We start from the raw sequence: 23,707 nt of genomic DNA, 5'->3' as shown, positions 1-23,707 counted from the left end.
ACTTATGGCACGTTTAGGTCATTTGCGAGAAAAGAAGCGGTAGGGGCAAATTTAAATAATTAGATAATAATACTGGTAGTTGCTTTTTTGATGTACAATGTTGTTTCCCAGAAACATAGGGAGTCACAGGCACAGACGTTCGCGCTCTAAAGCAGCAAGAGACGTACTGCAACAGACAACGATGTCGGAACATAATGTGTGCCCGAATGACAATACCAGTTGCGCATATGCTTCATATGTCGTTAGTAGAGCGTCCCTGAGTAACGTCTCGGGTCGGCTGCTCATCCTTCGAAGCTAACCTGTGATGTGCATTGCCCTATGCCCTACGTGCTCAATGTAAGGACTCCAGATGAGGCACAATTTATGACGGCTAGATTTATAAGTAATTCAACTGGAACAAATAGGTTCCTGACTCTATGCGTAGAATAGGGAAACGAAAACTGGATTAGTGGGAAGACTGTTAGTGGGCAAATAAGTATTGCATTTTTAGTAACTCTTAATGACATGCAACTAGTCTAGAGCCATACGTCAATCATCGGCGTGTATCTCTGTAAGTTGTAATATATAGTGCAAATATAGCGGGCCAACGCAAAAAAAAAAACATCAATAACATACGCATAAAAGTACTCTTGGGCGTTCCGGCAAACAGGAACTTAATAAAATAGATTGTTGAAAATGATGGAAGGTAGACCTGTGAATTATGGAAAATAGGTGGCTGTCTGAGTTTTGACGAGACGCATCCATCTTTAAAGGAATAAAGTACTCTTTCTTTTTTCAAACAGTTACAAGCACTTGATCATATAATTTGTAATATAATGACTATGTAGTCTCTCAAGTAAAGTGCAGAATGCTGTCATACGCTTTTGCTACGTCGAGTGTCGCTAGAGCAGTGCATCTTATTTAACAGGCGAGTTGCTTCTTTCCTCTTGGCCAAACATGCTGAATACAACTATCTAGATTATCAAGAGCACACGAAGTTGAGCAGTCAGGTCTGAGCATCATTCAATTTGAACTGAATACAAAATAATGAGACATCTACGCTCTAATTATGTAACGGAAGGCGGTCTCTATGAGTTTGAGAAAATTACATGTATCACAGTTTCGTCAAATATTATCCAAGTTAAAACCTGATAGTTGTTCTTAGGTATGGGACTCATCTTATCATTTTTCTAATCATAAGGAACCCAGGCATTGTTCAGCGAATAGGTCATTCTGTTTTGAAGGTAACTAGGAGATATTTCTCTTCAATTACCTTCCGTCTCCTCACTAGGATGCATCAATTGCAAACTTTCCGGAGGCCGGAAAAACTATTGCTTCTTCAGTTTTGTGTAGCCGATATTATAAATTTGTGTGACCTGCTTAACTTTAATTTTCTATCTCAACTTCCCTCGCTTATTGCACGCATTAATCACTGTTTTTGTCACCTAAATTCTATCGCCACATATGGCTGTGATTGATGCAGACTCCTTCGATTCCCTGTAGTTGACTTTTTCAATTTTCTGTTGTTGACTTTTTTCAATTCTAGCATGTTGTCAACTTTCTCGTTTCGCTCACCGACTCATGTGCACGCGTACATTGTGGCACATTGGCCAAGAGTGTCCTAAAATCTGTTGCCACATTCCCAGCCACGTCACCGCAGCAGCAGCCATTCATTCATTCACAAAACTTTATTGGTGTCCTGAAGCCTGGTCTTTTCAGACCGAGGCGGGCCACGTCCCCGTCGGCACCGCCAGGCCGAGCCTTATGGCGTCATCGTGGACCCTCTGGACAGCCCGTAGTTGATCTTGATATGAAGAGCTTGTTATCAACTTGTGCCAGTAAAGCCATCTTTCTTCGGAGTCGGCGAGAGTCGCGGGACAGCCCACCAGCACATGTGTGATGTCAATGATGTCATTGCACACGTTACATTCTTTCCTAATTTCTCTTTCGGGGTGAATTTTATTTATGAAATACGGAGTGGGGTACGTCCCGATTAGCAGTAAACGTACCGTGACTGCCTGAGCCCTATTCAATTTGACGTGTGGCAGTGGGAATTGTCTACGCCCCAAGTAGTGATATTTAGTGAAGTCGTTGTAAGTTAGTAAGTGATCTTTATGCACCCCGGAATGGTAGTGGTCGTCTGTTCGGTTCTGACCGGCACGGCAAGCAAGTCCTCGTGCCAGGTCGTTCGTCACCTCGTGGAGGTTGAGCCGAGTCTCGTCCACTTGACCCATATGTGCAGGAAACCATCTGATTTAGGTTTTGATAGTTTTGACCTCGTCGATAACTTTAGCCGCAGTCCCAGCTACATAGCCTTTGTCAAAGCTCCTAATTTCTGCTTTGGAATCGCTATAGATGAAAGACCATTTACGGTTCCTGATGGCTAGAGCAATCGCGGCTTGCTCCGCCACCATGGAATCCTTAGTGAAGATGGTGACGGCGTCCCGTACCACGCCCCGGTTGTCGACCCCCACGGTGGTGTAGACCTCTTTGCCTTTGACCCAGGCAGCGTCTACAAGGGCCGCCTGTTGTCCTAGCTGTTCAATTTCTTTCAACAAAGCTTTCGCTCTCGCTTTTCTCCTGCTAACATTGTGTTCCGGGTGCATATTTCTCGGGAGGGGGGTGGTTTTGATCGCGTCTCTAAGGTTCGCGCTGAATTCTACCTCGGATTCCTTCGGGTTCATCGATTTATTGGGGTCTGTCCTTATCGCTTTCAGTATGAGCCTGCCCGCTCGCCTTTCGTCATCTCTTCTATCGTGTTGTGTACGCCTAGGTTCATGAGCTTTACGTTCTAGGTGCTGATGGGTATACCTAGGGTAGCCTTGACTAACTTTCTGATCATAGTGTTGAGCTTGTTCAGCTTCACCTGCGATCATTTAAGTAGACCTGCCACGTAGGTGAAGTGACAGAGAGCGAAGGCGGGCACTCGCCTTAGAGCGCTGTCCTCGCCCAGGCCTCTGTGTCTGTTGCTCATTCTCCTTCGTAACCTGATGACTTGGTCCGATTTGTTTGAAATGTGTTGAATGGCATTGAGGTTGGTACCCCCCGCTGCTATGTGGAAGCCTAAAACTCGAATCTTTTCCACCTGCTTAATCGCTGATCCGTTGTGACAGCGAAAGATAATCTTGGGCTCCTCCCCGGGGACGTAGCCCCTGGCTCTTCGACCCCTGCGCCGATGTTTTAGGACCAAAAGCTCCGACTTTGTCGCCGAACAGTTGAGTCCCATCTCGCCTAGCGTGCTTTTCCCGGCGTGCATGATCTGCAGTCTGGTCTCCGTTTCGCCTACGTTACCGTTGGCGCTCGATATGGTGATTTCATCGGCGTTTATTGCAAAGTGTATAACTTCTATACTCTCCAGTTTCCTGGCGACTCTGGTCATTGCTAGATTAAATAACATGGGTGAAAGTACGGCCCCTTGAGGGCTGCCCCTGTTTCCCAGGTTCATCACCTTCGATTTTAGTTCTCCTAGCGTGAGGCTCGCTTGCCTACTGCCCAGAAACGTCTTGACTGCGCTGAATAGCCTCTCGCCCAACCCCAACTCAGACAGGACCTCGAGGATGACGTTGTGCTCTATGCGATCAAAAGCTTTTTCGACTTCTAGTCCCAGAATCGCTCTCGCGTGCACCGGGCTAACGTGTATGAGCTGGTGTTCCAGGTCTGGAAGGACTGTGTGCCCGCTTCTGTCGGTTCCGATTCTAGTCTCTTCCCTCTAACTATCCTAAAGAGGTCCTACTCCGTGCACCGAAAGGTTCTAGTCTCTTGTTTCGGCACGCCTATACCTATGTGTATGTTATAGTGGTCGCTGCCTAGATCGGTGCCCGATTTTTCCCAACTAGCTTGTTTCGAGTTGTTGACAAAAGTTAGGTCGGGTGTGGAGTCCCTGCACGTGGATGTTCCACAGCGGGTGGGGAAAGCGGTATCGGTGATCAGGCACACTCCTAGGTCCGTGGCAAGGTTCCATAACCCCTCAGCTTTCCTTGCATTCCAAGCGTATCCCCACGCTTGGTAGGGGGCATTAAAGCCCCCTCCTCTTTGCGACTGCGAGGGCCTTGTTGAAAAATGCCCTAAAGCTTTGTTTCTTGTAGGTGAGACTGCTATAAATGTTTAGGCAGAAGATACTCTGCGCCCTGCCCTTGTGCCTTTTGAGTACGACTTGTATTAGGATATACTCGATTTTACTCAATACGAGAGGGATATTGTGTTCAATAAAGGGTAGCTTTTTGGTAACGAGGATGGGCAATCCCCTCCCGCAATCTTTTTCTCTACATATTTGTACATATTTCTACATATTTCCCTACGATTTGTACCCGGTTAGCTTTACTTCGTCCGCTAAAGTTTTCTGCAGCATAATTACTTTTGGTTTGACGTCCATCGATCTAATCAATTGGTGCAGAGATGCCTTTTTGTTGAGGAATCCGCTACAATTCCACTGCCACACACTAAAACTGTGGGCGCTATCCAAGATTATTGAATGGGTTAATTTTGCTGTTACCCATGATCGATCCCTTCGGAGCGCACCCTGACGTTCCGGAGAGCGATTTTACGCTTTCTGATTCTGACGGCAAGAATTCATCGTCGTCGCATCTCGTTTCCAGTTTCTTGAATCGCTGTTCGGCCGTTAACCAAAATTTCCATAGTTTATCCACTCTAAAGTTAGTCCTTTCGGTCGTGTCTGTAATTTCTTTGATTACCTCTGTCAGCTCGCTGAGGACTTAGAAAACCGAGACAGTTTCGGGGCTTACTGCTATTTTTTTTCAGGGCGGAGGCGTTATCTCCCTTGCTTGGTCGTTGCTTTGATCTACTGGTCTAGCTACTGCTACGCTGGCAGGGCTCGGCTGTGCGTTTTTTTTTCAGTTCTGCTACCTGTCTGGTCAGCTCTTCATTAGCTTTACGCAAAAAGTCTACCTGCCTAATCAACTGTTGTATTCTATTATCATTGCTTTCAGTCACTGCCGGCGTAGTGGCGTCACCGACGACTCTCATCGTACCTTTGACTTTATCCGCCCAGGCGGTGCCAGCTGTCGGCTTAGCACCAGGTGTTCCATCTTCTAAGCGCCCCTGCGCTCCTCCCGACTTGAAGCGGCTTCTCTCCCTCGCGGCCGATCGTGACCGGGCGCGTCCCCTTCGGCGAGCTCGTACCACATAGGGTGTCTGAAATCTCTGCTTGGACGCCGTGTCTCCTGTGGGATGGTCTCCTCCACAGAACTTGCACTTGGCCGTGCAAACGTGGTCTGCTCGTGGGTTGAGGGCTCCACACCCTCTACACTGAACAGAGTCCAGCGTGGGGCACACGTCCGAGCGGTGTCCTACCCTACCACAATTAAAGTACACATCAAATCGTTTCCTGTAGAGATAACATCTCAACAAGGTCGACCCTTAGCGCACAAAGTTTGGCACTCTCAGTCCGTCCAAGAGGACGATGACTGAGCCCGACATCTTGATGCGCTTGGCGGCAGCAGCCAGAGCCCGAAAATTTACGAGAGCAGGCAAACGTGGCTGGGCTACAAAAGTAACAAAATCCCGCCGAAACTGCCTTAAAAAGAAGCTTTAGCTCGGGGCCTCCTATTTGAATACTATGGAAAAGCGAAGTCGTTTTGGGGCGCAGTTCTCAGGTGCCAATTCCTGTGACGAGCTTCGGCGTTTTTTCTCGTAACCGCGCGACCGAACACGGCGAGGGATGAAAGCGAACGCAGAGCGCAGCGGCGAAGCCAAATAGCAAACAGAGAGCGAGGAAGAACACTGTCGTGTGCATCGTGCTTCCAAAGAACTCGAGGGATCGTTGGAGTCAGCGGCTTCGCAACGACGGCCATCATAAACACAGCAGCCAGAGGCGTCGCAGCCTCTGATTGGTGGATGCTGCCGACGCGTAGCCGATATTATAGCATCGCTAGTCCGGAGAACCCCCGCGCGTCGCTGCGCCTGACACTGTTCGCGAGGGACGTATTTGAAGCATTTGATGCGTTGGCGCGTTCCTACGCTTGCTGACGCATGCCAGTGGATGGGCCTTAAGAGCTGCGCTCTAAAACCGCATGAGCAGGATGCGTATGCCATAAACAACGCATCTTCTTGCCAAGATTGTCGACAAAATTTCGATAAGTATGAGTAGACTTCAAGATAGCGAAGAATTCGCCTATGCATTGTAGCACGTATCAGCGCAACTACAGCTTCATATTGTAAGGGGATGCAGATGCGGACCAGCACAATGCCTAGAGTGCCATGCCATGCCTATTGAATGTATGTATGCCTTAACCGCCGCGTTGAGCTGGCCAAACTAGTCTACGCCAATCCGTTGGTGACTGGCTCCTAGAGGGTCGCTCGTACCCGCGTATAATGCAGCTGGTTCAAGTGGGCAAACAATTCAAACGCACTCTGTTTACTACAGAGGGCAGTATGATTGAGGGTGTGCCAGTCCCTTAAACCTATTGGTGCGTGAAAGGATGAGTTGTAGTGTTAGCTAAGATACATGATTAGCGAATAGCGTCCGGCTGGCAGTTAAAATTTTGAAGATAGGTCAGTAAATAATTATCATTTAAATTTATTAATTAATTTTTTATTTATAGTTATAGCATGCCCGCAGCAGACAAGCGATGTCCCACTGAACGCGGCTGAAATGGTCTTTCGCGGTGGGGCATCTATTATTTCATGAGCAGTGCATTATTATGCAGTAGAACTGAAGCTTCCATTGTTACCACGTGATGCAGCAGCGAGCAAAGTGGTATCATCAGTCAAGTCAGTCATGATATAAGGCGGCTCGGGTGCTTGGGTGAGAAAATAAATCAATGGTTGAACACTACGCGCGTGAACCTAGCGTGCAAAAGAATGCAGAAGCGACCCCTTGGCATCTCACGCACTTTGAAATACCAGTAGAGTGGCGTGTAGACTTCGCCAACTGCAAACAAGTGTTCCAGCGTTCTGTCAGCCCACTATTTGTATGTTTGGCTGCGGCAAGAGTGGTGAAGTCTTCTCGTACGTAGTTAGGGCTGCCGTAAACAAGCATTTGATTAAACTCGCTCAAATGTTGCTTTCATATGTCTTAACAGTGGTGCGCTGCTTAGAATAGTCGGAAACCACATCGGAAAATGGCGTTGAATACAGCACTGATACTGCCATCATTGTGGTATATATACCTCAATTGACGAGTGCAATACAAGGCGTGTCCCTGTACCTATGTGGGAGCCTCCCTCGAGATTCAGAGACCTGTAGAGCAAATATAAATATCTGGTCACCCGGAAGAATAAAGAAGTTGGTACTTTGTAGTAGGTATCTCCTAAGAACTCACACCTTTCATGTGCTGCAGCACTTATTATAGAGACCCACCTTAGTTACATAGAACATTTATTCATTTATTGCACGCCCAATGATGATACGCTTCTTCAATAAATATCTTGAAGCACGCGCTGGACTTACATGCACAGGTTAATTTTTGGGTGCAAGTATTACAACATGAAAAGAAAGATATATGGTTGTTACTGCCGTAATGCCCCGCTTCAAACGCGGCAGTGCCTTCACCAAAGCGGTCGTCTGAAGCGATACCTTTCACTCAGAAGTGAAATAGTTGTACTTCACAACACCAGAATGTTAAGTCTACTTGAAGCTTAATTTTCGTTGTGTATTCCTTGCAACCACTGCACATTAATACCAATAATAAGTCGCATCTACAAACATGTAACCCGTGACTGAAGGGGGTACCTAATTCATATTTGTGGCACTTAAACCCCAGAACCTGTGAAGCATGCAATGCCTAATAAGTACTGTGGCAAATTAGAAGTGAGCTAGAGCGAAAAGCCAGAGCCGTTATGCGGGTACTCAAATGAGAACATCTGCACAACTTGCGAGAAAAAAACACAATATCATCCGGGCAATCTGCCAAAACTTATGAAGGTATAGCCTCTGGCCCCCAACGCTTTGTACAGGACTGCATTACATACTGTAGTTACTGCCGAAATGAGTTACAAAAAATATTACTTCCGAGTTGCTAACATTTTCTCACAATTTCACTCAAAATGTAACTTCTAGTACGCTTAAGTTTTATTGTCATTTGCAATAGCGACGTTCAGAAGGCAGATACTGGACACATGAATACACTTCACTGTCACCTTTTGGCGCTGATACCGGATTGCCAGCGCTGTTTTGAACGGCAGCGGTCTACGAGTTCTGCGGCGTGGGTTTTTCTTTGCCTTGACAGATGGCGCCACGCTGTGTAGCGCCTCGTTCAGGCGCTTTTTTTCTAGCTGGTCAGTGCGCTCTGTCACCTTGGCGTCTTACCCTGCCTGTTGTATGTAACCCCTTCAGCCGAGTTGGTTTTTTAGGTTAGCTGGACAAAGTACATATTAACCAGTGAACACTGTGACGTGGTGCGGTGCGTTGCGGTGTGGTGTGGTGGAGTGTGCCATTGCGAAAATGCACTACACGCACCCAACAACACAATGACATCCGCAGGATATCCTCGGACATAAAACTGAGTACGTTTGGACGTCCCCGCATGAGCCTCAAGACATCCCTATCAAGTCCTGTTGTCCGGCCTCAGCACATCATCAGGACGTCTTCAGAAGAGCATTCGAGGATCTTTTCAGTAGGTGTTGAGGACATTTTAGAGACCTAGGCATTCGCTGCGGCAAGTAAAAATTTATGATTTTATTACCTTAGGTACGCTGTTTTCTATCCACTAAGTGAGAAATCCATGCTTAAAACTACAGCACGCACTTTCTGCTTGGCAGGACTTACTTCTGAGCCCTGTTGCAGAGGGCCACACGAAATGAAAAGGTACACCCATAGTGATGAACACAAAACCATTTTAATAATTTTACTTGACGGCGCATGTCACACTCACAGAAAATGTTGAAAGAGGCGGGACAACGCCAGGGGAATTCTCCGCTTGAAGTGCCTTTATCCGAAAACGCTGAAGCGCGAGAGCCCACAGGAGTCAGTGGAAGAAATAATAAACAGCAAATTGTCAAAAACAACTTACATCCAAATACAGAGAAATGATAAACGAAATATTTTATACCTCATACATCCAAGCACTGGAGAACAAAATTATTGCATGAAGCACCAAAGCAATTGATTACTGGCTATCGAATGTTGCTCTTTACGGCAATATTATTCAAGTCAACTTTCTTTTTTCATAACGAATACTTTTCACCTTCTTACCCGTAACACGATTTAGAAAAATATCAAGTATAACTGCATCTAGCTTAGAGGCCGACACAGCGTGATATTTGCCGCCGGCCGTCGGATTGCTTACACGTACGCAACAATGCTCTTCGTAAATACAGCGCAGAGAGGATGAGAGTGACGTTATAGCAGCGTTGAACTATGAATAAGCGATGGTCAGAAACGCTGAAATCATCACATTGAGACTGTCGACTTTCGCGACCTGGCATAACATGTCGCGAACCTGTGGAGAGCAGCTTTGGTGATCTTATTCTACGTGGGAACTGACACCGTGAGTTCCAGCACCCGTTCCATATGACACAAAGAGCTCCATGGCAAAGTCGCGCGAAGCCATCTGATTCACTATGTAATTGATGAATGTTCTGCCTACGCTATCCGCTAATTAAAAATATGCGCTTATGCGTCCATTTCTTCCCCGTACAGATCTACTTTCAACTTTCTGCCACCATGAAATATATGAAAGGGACTTACCCGCTGTCCGCTGCCATGTTTTCCTTCAATGCTGCACTTGGTTTCGACTGGCTTGGCTTGACTTTTCAAATCGAAGGTGTCATGTGCCAGCACCGACGGTGCCATTAAAAAAAGAAAATGGGGTGGCTTGGTCACTGACATCACAGGATACCTTGCTGGTTCACCATTTCATTACCAACCCCGAATGCTATCGCCCGCGGGTACTCAAAACGATACAAGTTACAAAAAATGGTTTAATCAAACACACTGGCAAGGTATCAAGAGCAGTCGCTCAAAGGTTAACTCAAAGAAAAAAAGAAATTGAAATCGAGCTCCATGCCGTAGCAACGACATCACAATAAGCATAGCACCTCATTTTTCATTCATCAGCCGAAACAACCGTAAAATTTCCATTTCACGATTTTTTCTAACATAAAACTGAATGTGCTCAAAATGTCCTTTAGTGGACGTTGGACAATCAGACATCCTTGATAAGTCCCGCAAAAGATGTTTTCAGGATTTCCGCCTTCACTGATTTCCAAAGAAAAAGACGTCCGCAGCAACTGACGCTTATTTTATGTAGGCCGCACTAAGAAATAGCTTCCACCATACAAGTCGTCACACTCAAAGTTAGTGAAGCCTGGCGTAGCAGCCATGTGTTTTAGTGATGCCCTCAAGAAAAGCTGCCACCGTTCAAAGCATCTAAGTTTCCATCAGCAGATTTAGCGTCTTTAGGGGACTGGCTTCCCTGATAAAATTCTAAAGGCGGTAGCCGAACGAAACTGAACGGGTTGAAAGAATAAACTGGTTGCAGGGCACAAGTGCGTGTCTATCGGGACCGTAAGCTTGTGGAAACTATTCCTTACATGCACAAGCGTTCACCCAATGTGCAAAATGTTGCTACTAGGCATGGCGTACGAGTTGTGTTCCAGGTGCCATGTAAGCTGTGAATACAATGTGCGAGTATTGAAAACCGTAAACCTAGGAGCGTCTGCATTACTCGTCATTAATATAATGTTGTACTAGTGTTGTCTGCCGCACAGCTTTGTCGTATGGTAGAATGTATATCGGATAGATGGCACGCTGTGTCAATGTTCGCTGAAAAGAACGAGAAACTTCTGTGACTTCAGGTGGAGGGGCAAACTTGCCTGTTCATTGCCAAGCGCGGTTGCTCTCCTGTTTTTCCCCAAATATACCCAGATTAATGTTTGAAGAGCCACTAAATACGACAGAGAAGTTACTAAAACGTATCAAACACGAAAACACGGTCACAATAAGTGTGTCATCGTATCATCCGTATCGCTATCAGGCAAATATTTGGCTTATTTGGACAAATTCTTGAATTATAATGTGGCACACAGCGACGCTTTTATACGTACGTGTTTATGTTGTCTACGTATGATGCATGCGCGTTTAAATTTTCTTTCTACTTATGTGTTTCATTGAACTTCGTGGCTAGTCCCAGCGTGTGTGTTTGCGCCGTTTCTCTCCTCTTGTGTACGCGTCTTCGAAGGCTGGGTTTTTGCATTTTTGAGTTCTTTCACGCCAGCGCTCCAGCGAGCTGCGCCACGAATGCACTGGACAAATGGCTATCTCCAGTGAGGTTCCCACTTACCATGGTAGCTCAATAAGTGCCAGTGGCTGCGCGTTAAGCAAGGAAACGACCAACAGCGTTCGAAGGAAGTGGCGCGCTACAATCTTCGCGGAAGCCACGCACTGACTTCTCAGGAGCACCACTAGATTGTGCAGCGTGTCCAGAAAGAAGTACGATACTGTAGTCTGGTGGCCGCATGAGGACTTTCTCTGCGGTTGCGAACACCGGCGCGGCATGCATTTCGGAGGCCAGCGCAGGCTTCGCAGTGGCGACGCTAGGTGGCACCAAGTGTTCTTAGGGAAGTGAAAAGAGGACTGCCGCTGTAGTGCATGCCTCTTACATTACTTGTTTCGACAGAGGCAATAGGTTGTGTCACTGTGATGATTCAATTATGAATGCCTTACCTTCGACAGTCATCGTACATGGAACTTTTAACGCGACAGCGTGAAGGGCCCTCTGTCGCAAAAATCTGGTGTCGGTGCCTTCGGGGATGTCCGTTTAATAAAAGTAATCCTTAGCCACGCATACCGAACCACGCGGGCCCTCCGCGGGACGGAGGGGCAATACTGAAATAATCGAATTTCTTAAAGTAAAATGCGCCAGCAAATTTGTAAATACGACTTGCGCAGGATGTACAGACATGCCAGCGTCGGCTTGTAATTTGAGTAAAAGAGCAAACATAATTCTGTTGTGCGAAAACTCAAACAATGTACCCGTTTACCAGCTGCCATTTGGGGTCTGTCTAAGTAAAAGCGGCGCGCCCCGTTGGGTTCCTTCCAGCACCGTCCAGACAGTGCTACAATAGTGCAACAAGGAAAAAAAAGAACCAGGAAGCTCGCTTCCGTGCTTTGCGTTCGCCGCCAGCGCTTCCAGGAAAATATTACGGTTACATAAGTTGCAGTTGCCCGGAAGCGTCAGAAGCAGTCAGGGATCTTTGAATGCTATCCCGTTCCACTCTAAAAGGAGAAGCTTAAGTGCCCTCAAACTCTGTGCTTCCAAATTTGCGTGTGGCACTTGAAACCTCAAGTAATGTTTGCGATATCGTTTAGACGTATGGAAAGAAAAGTTTTTTAAACATAAACTTCCACTATCTAGAGAGCCAGGAACTCTAATTGAATATGTTTTAAAATATCCTCCACTTGTGTTGTCACTCCAACCTGTAACGGCGGGGTTGCAAATAGTATCATGAATAAAACGTAAAATGTTAAGGATATAGTTTGTATACTCATCTACAATAATTCCTTGAATGTGAGTTACCTTCAGCGTTCTTCCGCTCTCCAACACAAAGTGGTATGCACAACGGCGCCCTTTATTCAACTCCACAGTATTTTCAATGCTTCAATAAAAAGGCTTCATCTCTACAATGAGCGCACTGTTTCATAATAGCTGAAGTTTTAGGCTCAACTGCTGAGCCGTTTCATGGAATGGAATGCAAAAAAGCAGGGGTGGCGATTATAAGCTTTTCCGAATAAGACATGAATAGAAATAATAAGTATCGATTGTTGTATCCTATAGCGAATAGTCAATCACAGGCACATGTTTTATTGCGGAAACCATTTCTTCGCTATAGTTAGGCAGCTGCTCGAACTAACTTGTGAAGAAAGTAGAGAACCACCTACCTCTCAAAATTTACTGGACTTTTAATGTCGCGAATAGCACAAGTTTCATAAATATCAATTATCGTCTCTCCAAAAACGCTAAGTAAATGGCGGCTGAAAATAAATATGAAAAGTTGCGCAAAAACAAAATGAAGAGCTGATGGAAGACAAGCCTGCTGTAGACACATGAAAAACGACCCGCTCCAAGAAAAAAATTACTGGTCGCCGCGTGAAAGATAAAACTGCGACATAACTACGTACAATGAACGGAACACTACACTAAAATCTATATCCAAAAATCATAAGTTGTCATGCTGCCTTTGGCCGCATAACCGAAAACAAAGCTTTCTTTACCCATTTTTAATTAGTAAAAAATTATTTATTTATTTATTTGTTTATTTATTTATTTATTTATTTATTTATGTATTGGCAAAGTAAATTTCTGCATTGCTTCATAAACATTTGCCGTCGTTTGAAATTTGAAACACCCGATCTCGAATGAGACACTGCAAGCTCTCCTTCACGTGCAGTTTGCTCTGTCAGAGAGGGGGGACTGCTGCAAAGATTTCCAGCCAGATGAACATTTCTGTCACCTTTCAACTCTGCATTTGTGTATGATCCATGTGGCAGTGGAATTTGATTAAAATGGGGACTACATTGTATATTTAATCCGTTCGCGTATATCCCCAGCGTGAGAAGTACCAACTGGCAGTCTACACAATGTTTTTTTTTGTTCTTTGTTTTAGTCAAGCAGATACGTATTACGTGAAGGTTGCGATTGTCTCATGGTACTTCTTGAACGTTGCATATCATTACAACGATAAGTTATGTAAATATAAGAAAAACGATGTTCGTCCAGAGTGAAGATGGCAAGGCAATTGCTCACCAAAGGTCGGTGAGTGATTGCCTTGTGAACGTCAGGGTGATAACTAGTTGGTTTGCATTATGTACTCCTGCGACAATTTTCTTCCCTTTAAACTTTGTGCGTAGGAGTAATTGAAATTATGGCTTACTATTAAAGCGAAGCTTTCTTCGACTCTTCCTTCAATTTTTCCACTGCTGCTGCTGCTGTGGCTGCTGCTGTCTGGCACACCACGTCCACAGACGGTTCAGAGCGTGTACATACACGACAGCAGCTAATCAGAGAGAAAAGGCGACGCGAGAAACTCGTTTGGACCTCACCGCGTCGAATGTTCACAACGCCCTCTGAAGCTCGCTGGTCGTCCCCACATGAGCCTCTTGACAACTATAATTATTCGTCATCCCCTCAAAAGCATTGCAGAAACTTCGACGCGTCCCTTTCCACTATCGTGCGAGCCCGGAGGTCCCCTCTGTGCTCGCACTTAGATAGAGCTGCAGAGAGGAGGGAGGAAGAGGCAGTTTCCAGACAATGAGCGGGAGGGGGAGGAGGCAAGGAAACCCTACTTCTAAAGATACGACAGCGGTTGCGGGGACACTGCGCAAGCTTAAGTCCAAGGTACGCTACAGTATGTTCTTGCTATTTCTGAAAAATAAACACCATGCAAGTATGCCAAGCGGACAAATTACGCAGGACTTGCAGAAGCAGAGCAGTATTAATTAAAGCTCACCGCAGGGTCCAGGCTACAATACTGAAGCTGTCTACGGTCAAATCAGCACTTCTGTGCCCGCCGCTCTAGCTTTGCGGCTATGGCATTGTTAGAGGTCGTGGATTTGATCCCGATCGCGAAAGGAACATTTACATACAACGGCCAACACAGGCCAACAGGCCAACATGTCAAAAATAGCGACTGTGCATGCACATCGGGAGCTATCCTGGTGACTTGTCGAAACAACCATGGAAAACATCAGTGCGTCATTACGTGTATAAAACCAGTGCGTCAAAACATAAAAACTCAATAGAAAACTTCCCTACAAAACTTAACAACAATCTACCGTAAAACACCTCGAAATATCTTAATCCTTTTTTTTTACTAGGAGCGGCAGACGGCCTACTGACGCACCTTTCCCCTTCCCTATCCATACAAAAAACTTCCATAACCTCCCTTGTGGTTCAATCTTTATGCCAGAACAAGGAAACAGTTTTTTACCGTTAATGGTTGACACCCACTGTGCAATGCAAAGGCAACCGCAAAGCCTCCGTAGCTTCTAATGATTACAAGTGCTCCTTTAATGTAACTCTCACGCAGCGGCTGGTCTGGCTAACACAAACCTTCCTGCATGACCGGGGCAACTTGTACACAACGGAAGATCTAAATATAATCTATCCATTCTTACACTTCTCAGAACAGAAACTGCCTTCTTTGCCATGGCCCAATAATTTTTTTACGAACGAGAATAAATCGTACCAAGCTTGTTGGGCGCGCACATGACCATACGCACCCCATATCTACTAGCCATGTTCTTCAAGCAATGCGAAAACTTGTGCAAATATGCCACCACCACCTGTCTTTTTTCATTGCGCGTGTATTCTCTTGATTTTCCATTTACCTCACTAGTACCCTTTACCCGCTTAATAACATTATGACAGGCCCTCCATCTTTCACTTTCCGAGTAACCAGCGTTCTGTAATCTCTGAATCTGGGCAAGCAAACCCTCCCTCAACGAATGATCACGTGTCTTCTGTAACAGCGCACGCTGCGCGGGGTAAACAATACCGGTTTTTGCCATTTTTGGTGTGTACCTAGGAAAACTTGAAAGCGCTTTTGCCGAACGACACTTATATACCCAACAAAAATGGTCCTCCCAAAACCTCATTCTAATGCCCAAAAATTGAATCTGATCTTTGGCAGGCGACTCGAAAGTAAATTTGAAATTTTAGCGCATTCCTGAAAAATTTTTAAATTACTAGGTACATTACTATTCAGGTTCTCACATTCTGTGGTGATCAAGAAATCATGAACGTGCCTAAAGACATTAGGGGCCGAACTTCCTAAATTACTGGCAACGTAATTATCAATTCGATTAAGGAAAATATGGCCTAAGGCTGGGGCCATCCTCGACCCTTTACCAATTCCCGACTTCTGTAAAAACGTGCTCGCTTTTCATTCAACGTACATAGAGCGCCAATAAAGCGACAATTCTAAAAAAATGCACAAATGTTCCGCGATTCCCAAAAAACTTGGCTTCATCATTATCATTAACCACACAAGACCTGACACTCTTCATATGTTCATTATGCGCTAGCGAATAAAGCAAGACAGACTCCTGGATCCCGTTCGGCTTTTAGTATTGATGTTGAATTTATGTTTTGTTAGCTTTCTCATAATGAAGTTATGACGAATGTCAGGTCTTCTGTGGTTAATGATAATGACGAAGCCTAGTTTGTTGGGAATTGGGGAACATCTGTGGGAAGTTTTTTTAGAAACTGTGACAAAGAAGATCGGCAGGCTGAAAAGCCCCGTTGCCATCGCGTGGCTCGTACCCAGTTCGTTCGCTGGCTGCGCCCTAACTGCTGGTGCTGAGGCTGTCGCTGCTGCTCTACGAGCTGAATAAACCCCCCTTACAAAACAAATGTTTTTAGCAACACAGGTTTTTTAGTAACAGTCTAGCAAGAGGACGCTAAGCAACAACAGCGTTCTTTTACAAACATTGGCAGAACCTTAGCCGAAATCATTTTCAGTGTAACTGGAATTCGCTGATTTCTAATGCAAGTAGAATTCTTAGGGTAGGTACGCACGTTCCCACGCGCTGTCTATCGATATCTCTGCCTATCAGTCTTCTCTATTCGTTTTCCCGCTATCCGGCGTCATTGGGTAAGTCATAGTCGAATGCTTAATGGATCGGACTGCATGGCTGAAGGAACTGCATTCAATACCAACCGCAGGGCCGACTTGTTTCTTTGGCATGGGGCCTGTTTACGCAGGTGTCGCTCTTCAGGAACGCCCACTCATGCCGACATTGGCCACTGGGGGATGGAAGTGGGCATGTCACGTCGGCTATCTACCGGTCATCAGTGAATCTTTTGATGCTGAATTTGAGCATTTAGCATGCGCATATACGTATGTGTCGCTTTTCAATTAGTCGGTTTTATGCCTACTCGGGTCACTGAGTATGTCACAGTGGGTGCGTGTCACTCTTCAGTGGACCACATTGGCGCCTAGTTGAGTTACTGGGCATGTTTCGATGCATATGCGCCGCTCTTCTGTGATCCGCTTTGATGCCAACTTGGGTCATAAGGGATGTACCGCTCTTCGCTGAAGCTCTTTGACGCCTACTTGGGTCAGGGGGCACGTATGTGCCACTGAGAATGCGCCACTCTTCATTGATCCTTTATGACACCAACTTCAGCAACAATGTGCAACTTGGTATGGGAAAACGCTCTTTAATGCCAAATAAAGCATTTAAAATTTTAGCGCTGCTTTAACGAAATTAACCGTGTCGCATGTATTTAGACGAAGTTGCTTGGATGTTAATTCAGGAATGTGCCATGTGCGCACTTTGCCGCGGCGTCGCTGAATGACGCCGCGTGTTCAGTGGGAACCGAAAGAGGATTGCGGCTGCCTACAGCTCTCATACATAGCGCGTCTCTGCCGTGTCATTGCTGTTTGCCGCTACGTTAATGTAAAGGGAATCACATTAACGACAACATTCGTCGTGAAGTGGATACTATCGCATTTTGTTTTCAAGTTTACACAGCGGTCTTCTGTAGTCTCCAGAGTCGACACGACGCCATGCTTTATCACCAAATACTTCGTCCTCATATAGCATCGGTACAGTGCCACACGCGCTTTGAACAAGCGCACTGTCCTCGCAAATTTATTTGGCCATTACGCCAGTCAATATCGCCAGACAATGCTATCTGAAGCATCGTTCATCAGTAAGTGTAAAGTCCGCGCAGCTACATGCCATCACTAATGGCAATATTGGCCATTTTATGCAGAAGGTGTAGTGCACAAGCAACTACTGCGTACTGCGTCCCTGACGAATGTATCCTACATCCCACAGTGCCTCCTTTAGATGCAGCCACCGTACAGAAGCAACTAAAAGTGTGTGCAGAAACCCGACGATCGCACCCACTGTTCCCACACATTATTGGTGAAACACAGGGTAATGGCAAGGCGACAAGCATCAGTGCACCACTCGAAGATTACGCAGTGTTTTATTCTCTCTACTACCTATCTTGGCAATTGTTTTCAACAACCTTTAAGAATTTCGGTGTTTGGTGTTCGACATCTCGCACTAGCCACTGGGAAATGGTGCTCATATGCCCCAGCTAAAGCTATACGCTATTCCGCTTTCATCAGTGACCGTCATTTACACGTCTAACGCAAAGAACCTGGACGACTCGAATGTGAACAATGCAAATGGTATGACGACTATAGCCTAAGGAGAACAGGGCCATGCGAATATTATCAGAAAGGTTCAACGAAGGCGCACGACAACAACAGTATAGAGGTGCTCGTCTGACTACTACTGCATGATTTATTTTATTTATTTATTTATTTGTTTCCACAAGCAAGGAGGTACATGGTTGTGGCGGAAAAACAAGGGGAAAAAAGCTGCGGAGAAGCAGCTTGACTGGCCCCAGGTTCCGTTTACAATGGCAGCAGCAGGGCAGGTGGGAAACGGTAAGGGGAAAAAAAAAGAGAAGAAAAGAAGGAAAGAAAAGAGAGAAGAGCAAAAGCACTAAGGGCAAAAGATCACTAAGTACAAAGGTACACAGTCAAGATTGGAGGAACATATCACGCAGACTTTTCGCGGAACAAGTCAACACATCGATATTGCATCTGGCAAGATCATTGAGTAGACTGGGCAGCCAGTAGCATAACATTTGCTGGCCATAATTAGTCCGAAGTTGAGGAACACACCAAGTCTCAGGAGCTCGAGTTGTGTAGGGGGTTTCTCGTTTTGTGAGATTAGCGAGAGAGCTGAGGGCACCAATATTTTTCTCATATCTTCTGTAAGTTGTCAACAAGCGCAGGTTTATTAGGGCAGGCAATTTAAGGGTTTTAAGCGCGCTGAAAAGAGGAGCAGAATGAAAATCACGAGGCTTATTACAAATGACACGAATAAATTTCTTCTGGATAACAAACAGCTTTTGAATATTTGTGGCTGAAGTTGTCCCCCATACGAGGCAGCCGTAATTTAGATGACTGAAAAAAAGTGAGTTGTAAATCAGCAATTTAACGGATTGCGGGAGGTATCTAAAGGAATAGACAACACCCAAAACCTGTGACAGTTTGCCTATGAGAAAATCTACATGAGAGCGCCATGTCATATCATGATCAAAGTGAACACCCAGACATTTAATTGATTGGACAACTTCAATAGTACTGGAGTTAAGGACAATATCTCCAGGTAGCACGACATTCATATTTCTTGGATGAAAGAGCAAGGCTTTGGTTTTTGCGGAGTTGATTGTGAGACCATTTTCAAGGGACCACTGGTGTACTTTCGAGAGCACGCTGTTAGCGCGTAAGACCAGGTCATCCAGACATTTGGATGAAAAAAGAAGTGTGGTGTCATCGGCATACATAATGTACGTTGTGGCGGAATCAATGTTAATAAAGTCATTTACGAAAATATTGAACAAGAGAGGGCCTAAGATGCTTCCTTGTGGGACACCCACATGAACAGGAAGGACACTGGATGATAATCCATTTACATGCACAAATTGCTTTCTGTGATTCAAGTAAGATTCAAGTAAGCTGAGAGCAATGCCACGGATGCCATAATAAGTTAGTTTATGAACCAGAAGTTTATGATCAATAGAATCGAAGGCTTTAGATAGGTCGACAAAAACGCCTAACGTTAATAAACGTGCCTCAAAATTTCCAAGGATTAGTTCTTTCTGCTTAAGGAGTGCTAGTTCAGTCGACATGAACCTGCGGAAAGCGTGTTGATGTGGGGTTAATAAGTTATGTTTGTCAAGAAAACAGGATAACCTACAAAATATTATCTTCTCTAGTCCTTTGGAAAAAATCGGAAGTATGGAGATGGGTCTGTAGTTCGAAATAAGTGTTTTATCACCTTTTTTAAAAATGGGAAGCACCTTTGCCACCTGCATTCTTTTTGGGAATTGGCCTTGTGAGAGACAGATATTGTAGATATGAGCAAGAACAGGTGAAATAATATCAAGCACGTAGCTGACAGGCCTGATTTGCAGGCCATCAGCATCACAGGCACTACTATTACTCAGGTTACGGAAAAGCAGTGTTATTTCATGTTCATTAGTAGGGTTCAAAAATATTGATTCCGTGCAGTGAGTATCAATAAATTGACAGGCACTCAGGCTGGCAGTTTGGTGACATGTACTGGTGAAATGATCATTAAAACAACCAGGAAGCGCATCATTACAGATTTCCTCACCGTTAATGACAATGTGCATCTCGGGTGTATGATACGGTTCTCTGTTTGTTAATATGTTTAACTTATGCCAGATCTTACGGCCATCATTTTGGCATCTTAAAAAGTTATGTTCAAAATATGAGGTACGAGCAGTACGTAGCTGTTTTGTAAGCCGGTTACGGAAGGACCTAAATGTTTTCAAATCACCAGAATCTTTGGAAATAATAAACTGGTTAAAGAGCCTATTTTTCTCTTTAATTTTTATAAATAGGTCATTCGTGACCCACGGTTTGCGAATTCGGGAAGCGCAAGGTTTTCGTGGACGGAACGGAAAATGTTTCTGATAGCACATGCTAAAGGTGTCAATGAACAGCTCATACGCGGTGTCAGCACATTGAGAATAATAAACACAGCTCCAGTCAACTTTACACAGTTCTTCTCGAAAACGGTCAAGGTTATCGCTGGTGATGGTTTGAAATATAGGAATACATTTATTTTTATTTTTTTATTTACGTTTCCAGCTAAGAAAAATTGGCATGTGGTCGCTGATGTGATATGAAAGAACACCAGATTTGATATCAGCCTGACCGCAATTCGTGATGAACAAATCAAGGCATGTTGAAGTATCAGAAGCGACTCTAGTAGGGGAACGTATGACATTACGGCAGGCAAAAGAGTGCAACAATAGCTCAAAATCACGCCTCAGGACAGTGTTAACACAAAGATCAATATTAAAGTCACCACCAATGATGATATTATACTGGAAATCGGAAGTGTGTTCCAGAAGCCTTTGAAGGAATAGCAAAAAACAATCGGAATTTCCATTCGGTGGACGATAAAATACAGAGTAAATTGTACACGCGTGAAGGATTGACAGCACTTCATAATCATTAGTGACGCAAAAAAATGACGGCGGCGTAACGAAACTTGGATAACGAAGGTGGAATGATGGCGGCGGTTTGACGACAAATGCATGCCGAATATGAAGTGATGATAGCGGAATCTCGTCTACAAACTTGTGATAGAATGAGCACGACTAAATGACGACAATGGAATGATTGGAGCATGTCCGCGCTAACGTGAATCATCATCGATGCGTGGTTGCACCGATAGCTGGCACAGTAGCAGAAGAGAACAAAATGTGCCTCTGCCATTGCATTAGCCTGGGTGTGAAGTCGGCGAAAGACGAGCCGAGTTCGTAATAATGAGAAGTAGGACGAGCCTCTAACAATACAAATGACGGGGTTAGCTTTCCTATTGTAAAGCTTTCCCACTGGCTTTTCGTGTCAGCGAAACGACAACCGTGGCAGCAGCTGCTAAAGCATAGCAACGGTGAGTGTAACACAGCAGTGGTAAAAAAAATGAACAATGTCTTTGATCTGTCCATAGCGCACAGAAACCAAAGCCCAATGGTAACTAGTTCTTAAAAATTATCTCAATGCATTGCGCCCAGTATGTTCAGTCCTATATTGAGCACAAATTTGGAAATACCAACTTCTGAAAAAAGTGTGTACCTGAAAGCAGAATTTATGCGTAGGTCCATTGCTTTAGTTAGCACGGACAAAACACGGACCTCACAACACAAGAATGCACAATGCTATGTCCGTTGTTCTTCTTCTTTTCGTGTGGTTTCTGGAAGTTTAAGGAGCTGTAAGCAGGCAGGTTGGCCAGGGTAAAATGACACAGTACGGCTGCGATACCGTTGGATTACTTTCTACAAAAAGATGGCCACGAGAGTAGGTTTTGCAACAGACTACTGTAACCAAGTTGTAGAAAGAAGCAAACATAATGTATTCGCCAACTGAAGACACACTATGTGGCTGTGTCTACGTCCACATCAACCGATTTTGTTATACGTATTTATGAAACGCGCGCAGCAGTTGCGGCAAGAAGAATGACTGAACACCGCTGATGCTGCGTTGTATTATCGCCGCCAGTCCATGGAGCAAACATGGCCTATTGTGTTTGCTGCGAAAGTCACTGTATGCATGTGGCGCCTTATATATGTCGGCGGGAAAAAATATACTGACATAGAGCTCAAAGGTATCCGAAGCTAAATAATAGTACAATGGCACCGAGCAGATGGCAAAAAGAAGACGACAAAAAATAAGGAGAAAAAACTATGTGGGCGAAGAACTCTCGTTGGTACGGAACGTGGATTAATACCTAGGTATGATTTTCAATCGTATTATATTTTAATCGATCACATTGCTGAGACTTGCTGAAAATTAAAATGGCGACTAGTTGGCAGTCTGCGTTCCGAACAACGCAAGGCTACGTGCTTTGTAATGTCCACTAATTGGAGGGTAACGCAGACCAAAACGGAAAGTAGGACCTATGCCTCAAGCCCGAGTGCCCAGCGAATAGCATAATTTGATAATGATCGTTGCCTCCGAGATTAGCGGGGAAGCACCATGAATAAATAACAATTCCCCATTCTGGGTGCCACTTTCAGAATTGACGCTGTAATCAACGCAGAAAATTTCAATTAGCTATATAAGATGATACACGTGTGGTTGGGTGGAACTTTCGCGTTATTGAAAATTGTGTTTGTTGCGAAAAGTGACTGTGTGCAATGACGCCTTAGATATGTCGGCGGGGAAAAACAGACATAGAGAGCAGCGGTATCCGAAGCTAAATAATAGTACAATGGCACCGAGCAGATGGCACAGGGGACAAAAATTAAGGACAAAAGTTATAGTGACGTTTCGCTTCGGGAACGCGGGTTACGAGCTAGCGTGTGGATGCAGCAACACACACGGCGCTATCGGTCATCGGTGCGCCTAGACGCCTGCACTGTCTGTATCGAAGATGTTATTTAAGACAGTGCTCGCACGGCAACGCCATGCGCAGCAGCCACCGCTGTTGAACGCCCCGTTGTAAGCATTCACGCACTATCTAAATTACGTAACATTGTGTGAGCGAGCACAAGCAAGCATGAACACTTCGTATTTAATAACCGAGGACACTGGAATCGCAGCAGCAGCAGCAAGCCATGCGACCTTGGTGCTGTTGCTTCAGCGCAAAATGAGCGCAGAGAACGCAGAGGACGCAGCGCACGCAAAGCTACGAGCCGTCGGCCCACCTAGGTTGTGCCCGTGAAGCAGACCGCTTTCATGATAAAGCTCGAGCAACTGCTCGCGCCCGAAGTACAACACGCCCTCCCTCTCCTCCGCGGTGGCATTTTTACAATTGCTAGTAGGCACAGCACGCCGTAGCATTTCTCGCGGCGCTCGATGTTTCTGTGTAGGCGCGAGTAAGAGCGGGTGTGACAGGGAAAATCTGGGGGCCTTTGCTTCTTGAATATGTGACTCTGCATAGGCACTACGGAGGAGGCTTCTTATCGCGTGTTGTACGCGTTTGTCTCACGCCATGCTGTCGTTGCGGAGTGGGGTAGAGTTTGTTTACGCTTCGCCGCTGGCTGCCTGCGCGGTGAGGCAGTGGGCACGGACGCCCCATTTTGTGATCGCTGTGTCTGAAGGGGCGAGGTTCTGACTGGCGTTGTATAAGTCGCAGGTCGCCCTTTTTGACGCGCATTTTTATGCGCGTCATTTGCATTTTTTACAAGCACTGCTCCATGAGGTCACATGTAACCGGCAAACGGAGGCCCCGGGAGAGCATTTGAGGATGTAATGAAGCAGGC

At 45.3% G+C, this 23,707-nt stretch overlaps 1 long non-coding RNA gene across 2 annotated transcripts in view; it reads left to right on the top strand.

Annotated features, from left to right (window-relative positions):
* Positions 1-8,234: 8,234 nt before the first annotated feature.
* LOC142560856 (uncharacterized) overlaps positions 8,235-23,707 on the top strand; it is a 63,599-nt gene continuing 48,126 nt past the window's right edge. The window contains exon 1 of one of the 2 annotated variants that reach the window (XR_012823449.1): positions 8,235-8,593. This is a non-coding gene — a long non-coding RNA (uncharacterized LOC142560856). The remainder of the gene's footprint in view (positions 8,594-23,707) is intronic. The other variant, XR_012823450.1, reaches the window with a different exon arrangement.

Source organism: Dermacentor variabilis, chromosome 10 (genome assembly GCF_050947875.1).
Source record: "Dermacentor variabilis isolate Ectoservices chromosome 10, ASM5094787v1, whole genome shotgun sequence".
NCBI lineage: Eukaryota > Metazoa > Arthropoda > Arachnida > Ixodida > Ixodidae > Dermacentor > Dermacentor variabilis.
Note: the sequence above shows the minus strand (reverse complement) of the source record. Positions and strands in the feature narration are given on the sequence as shown.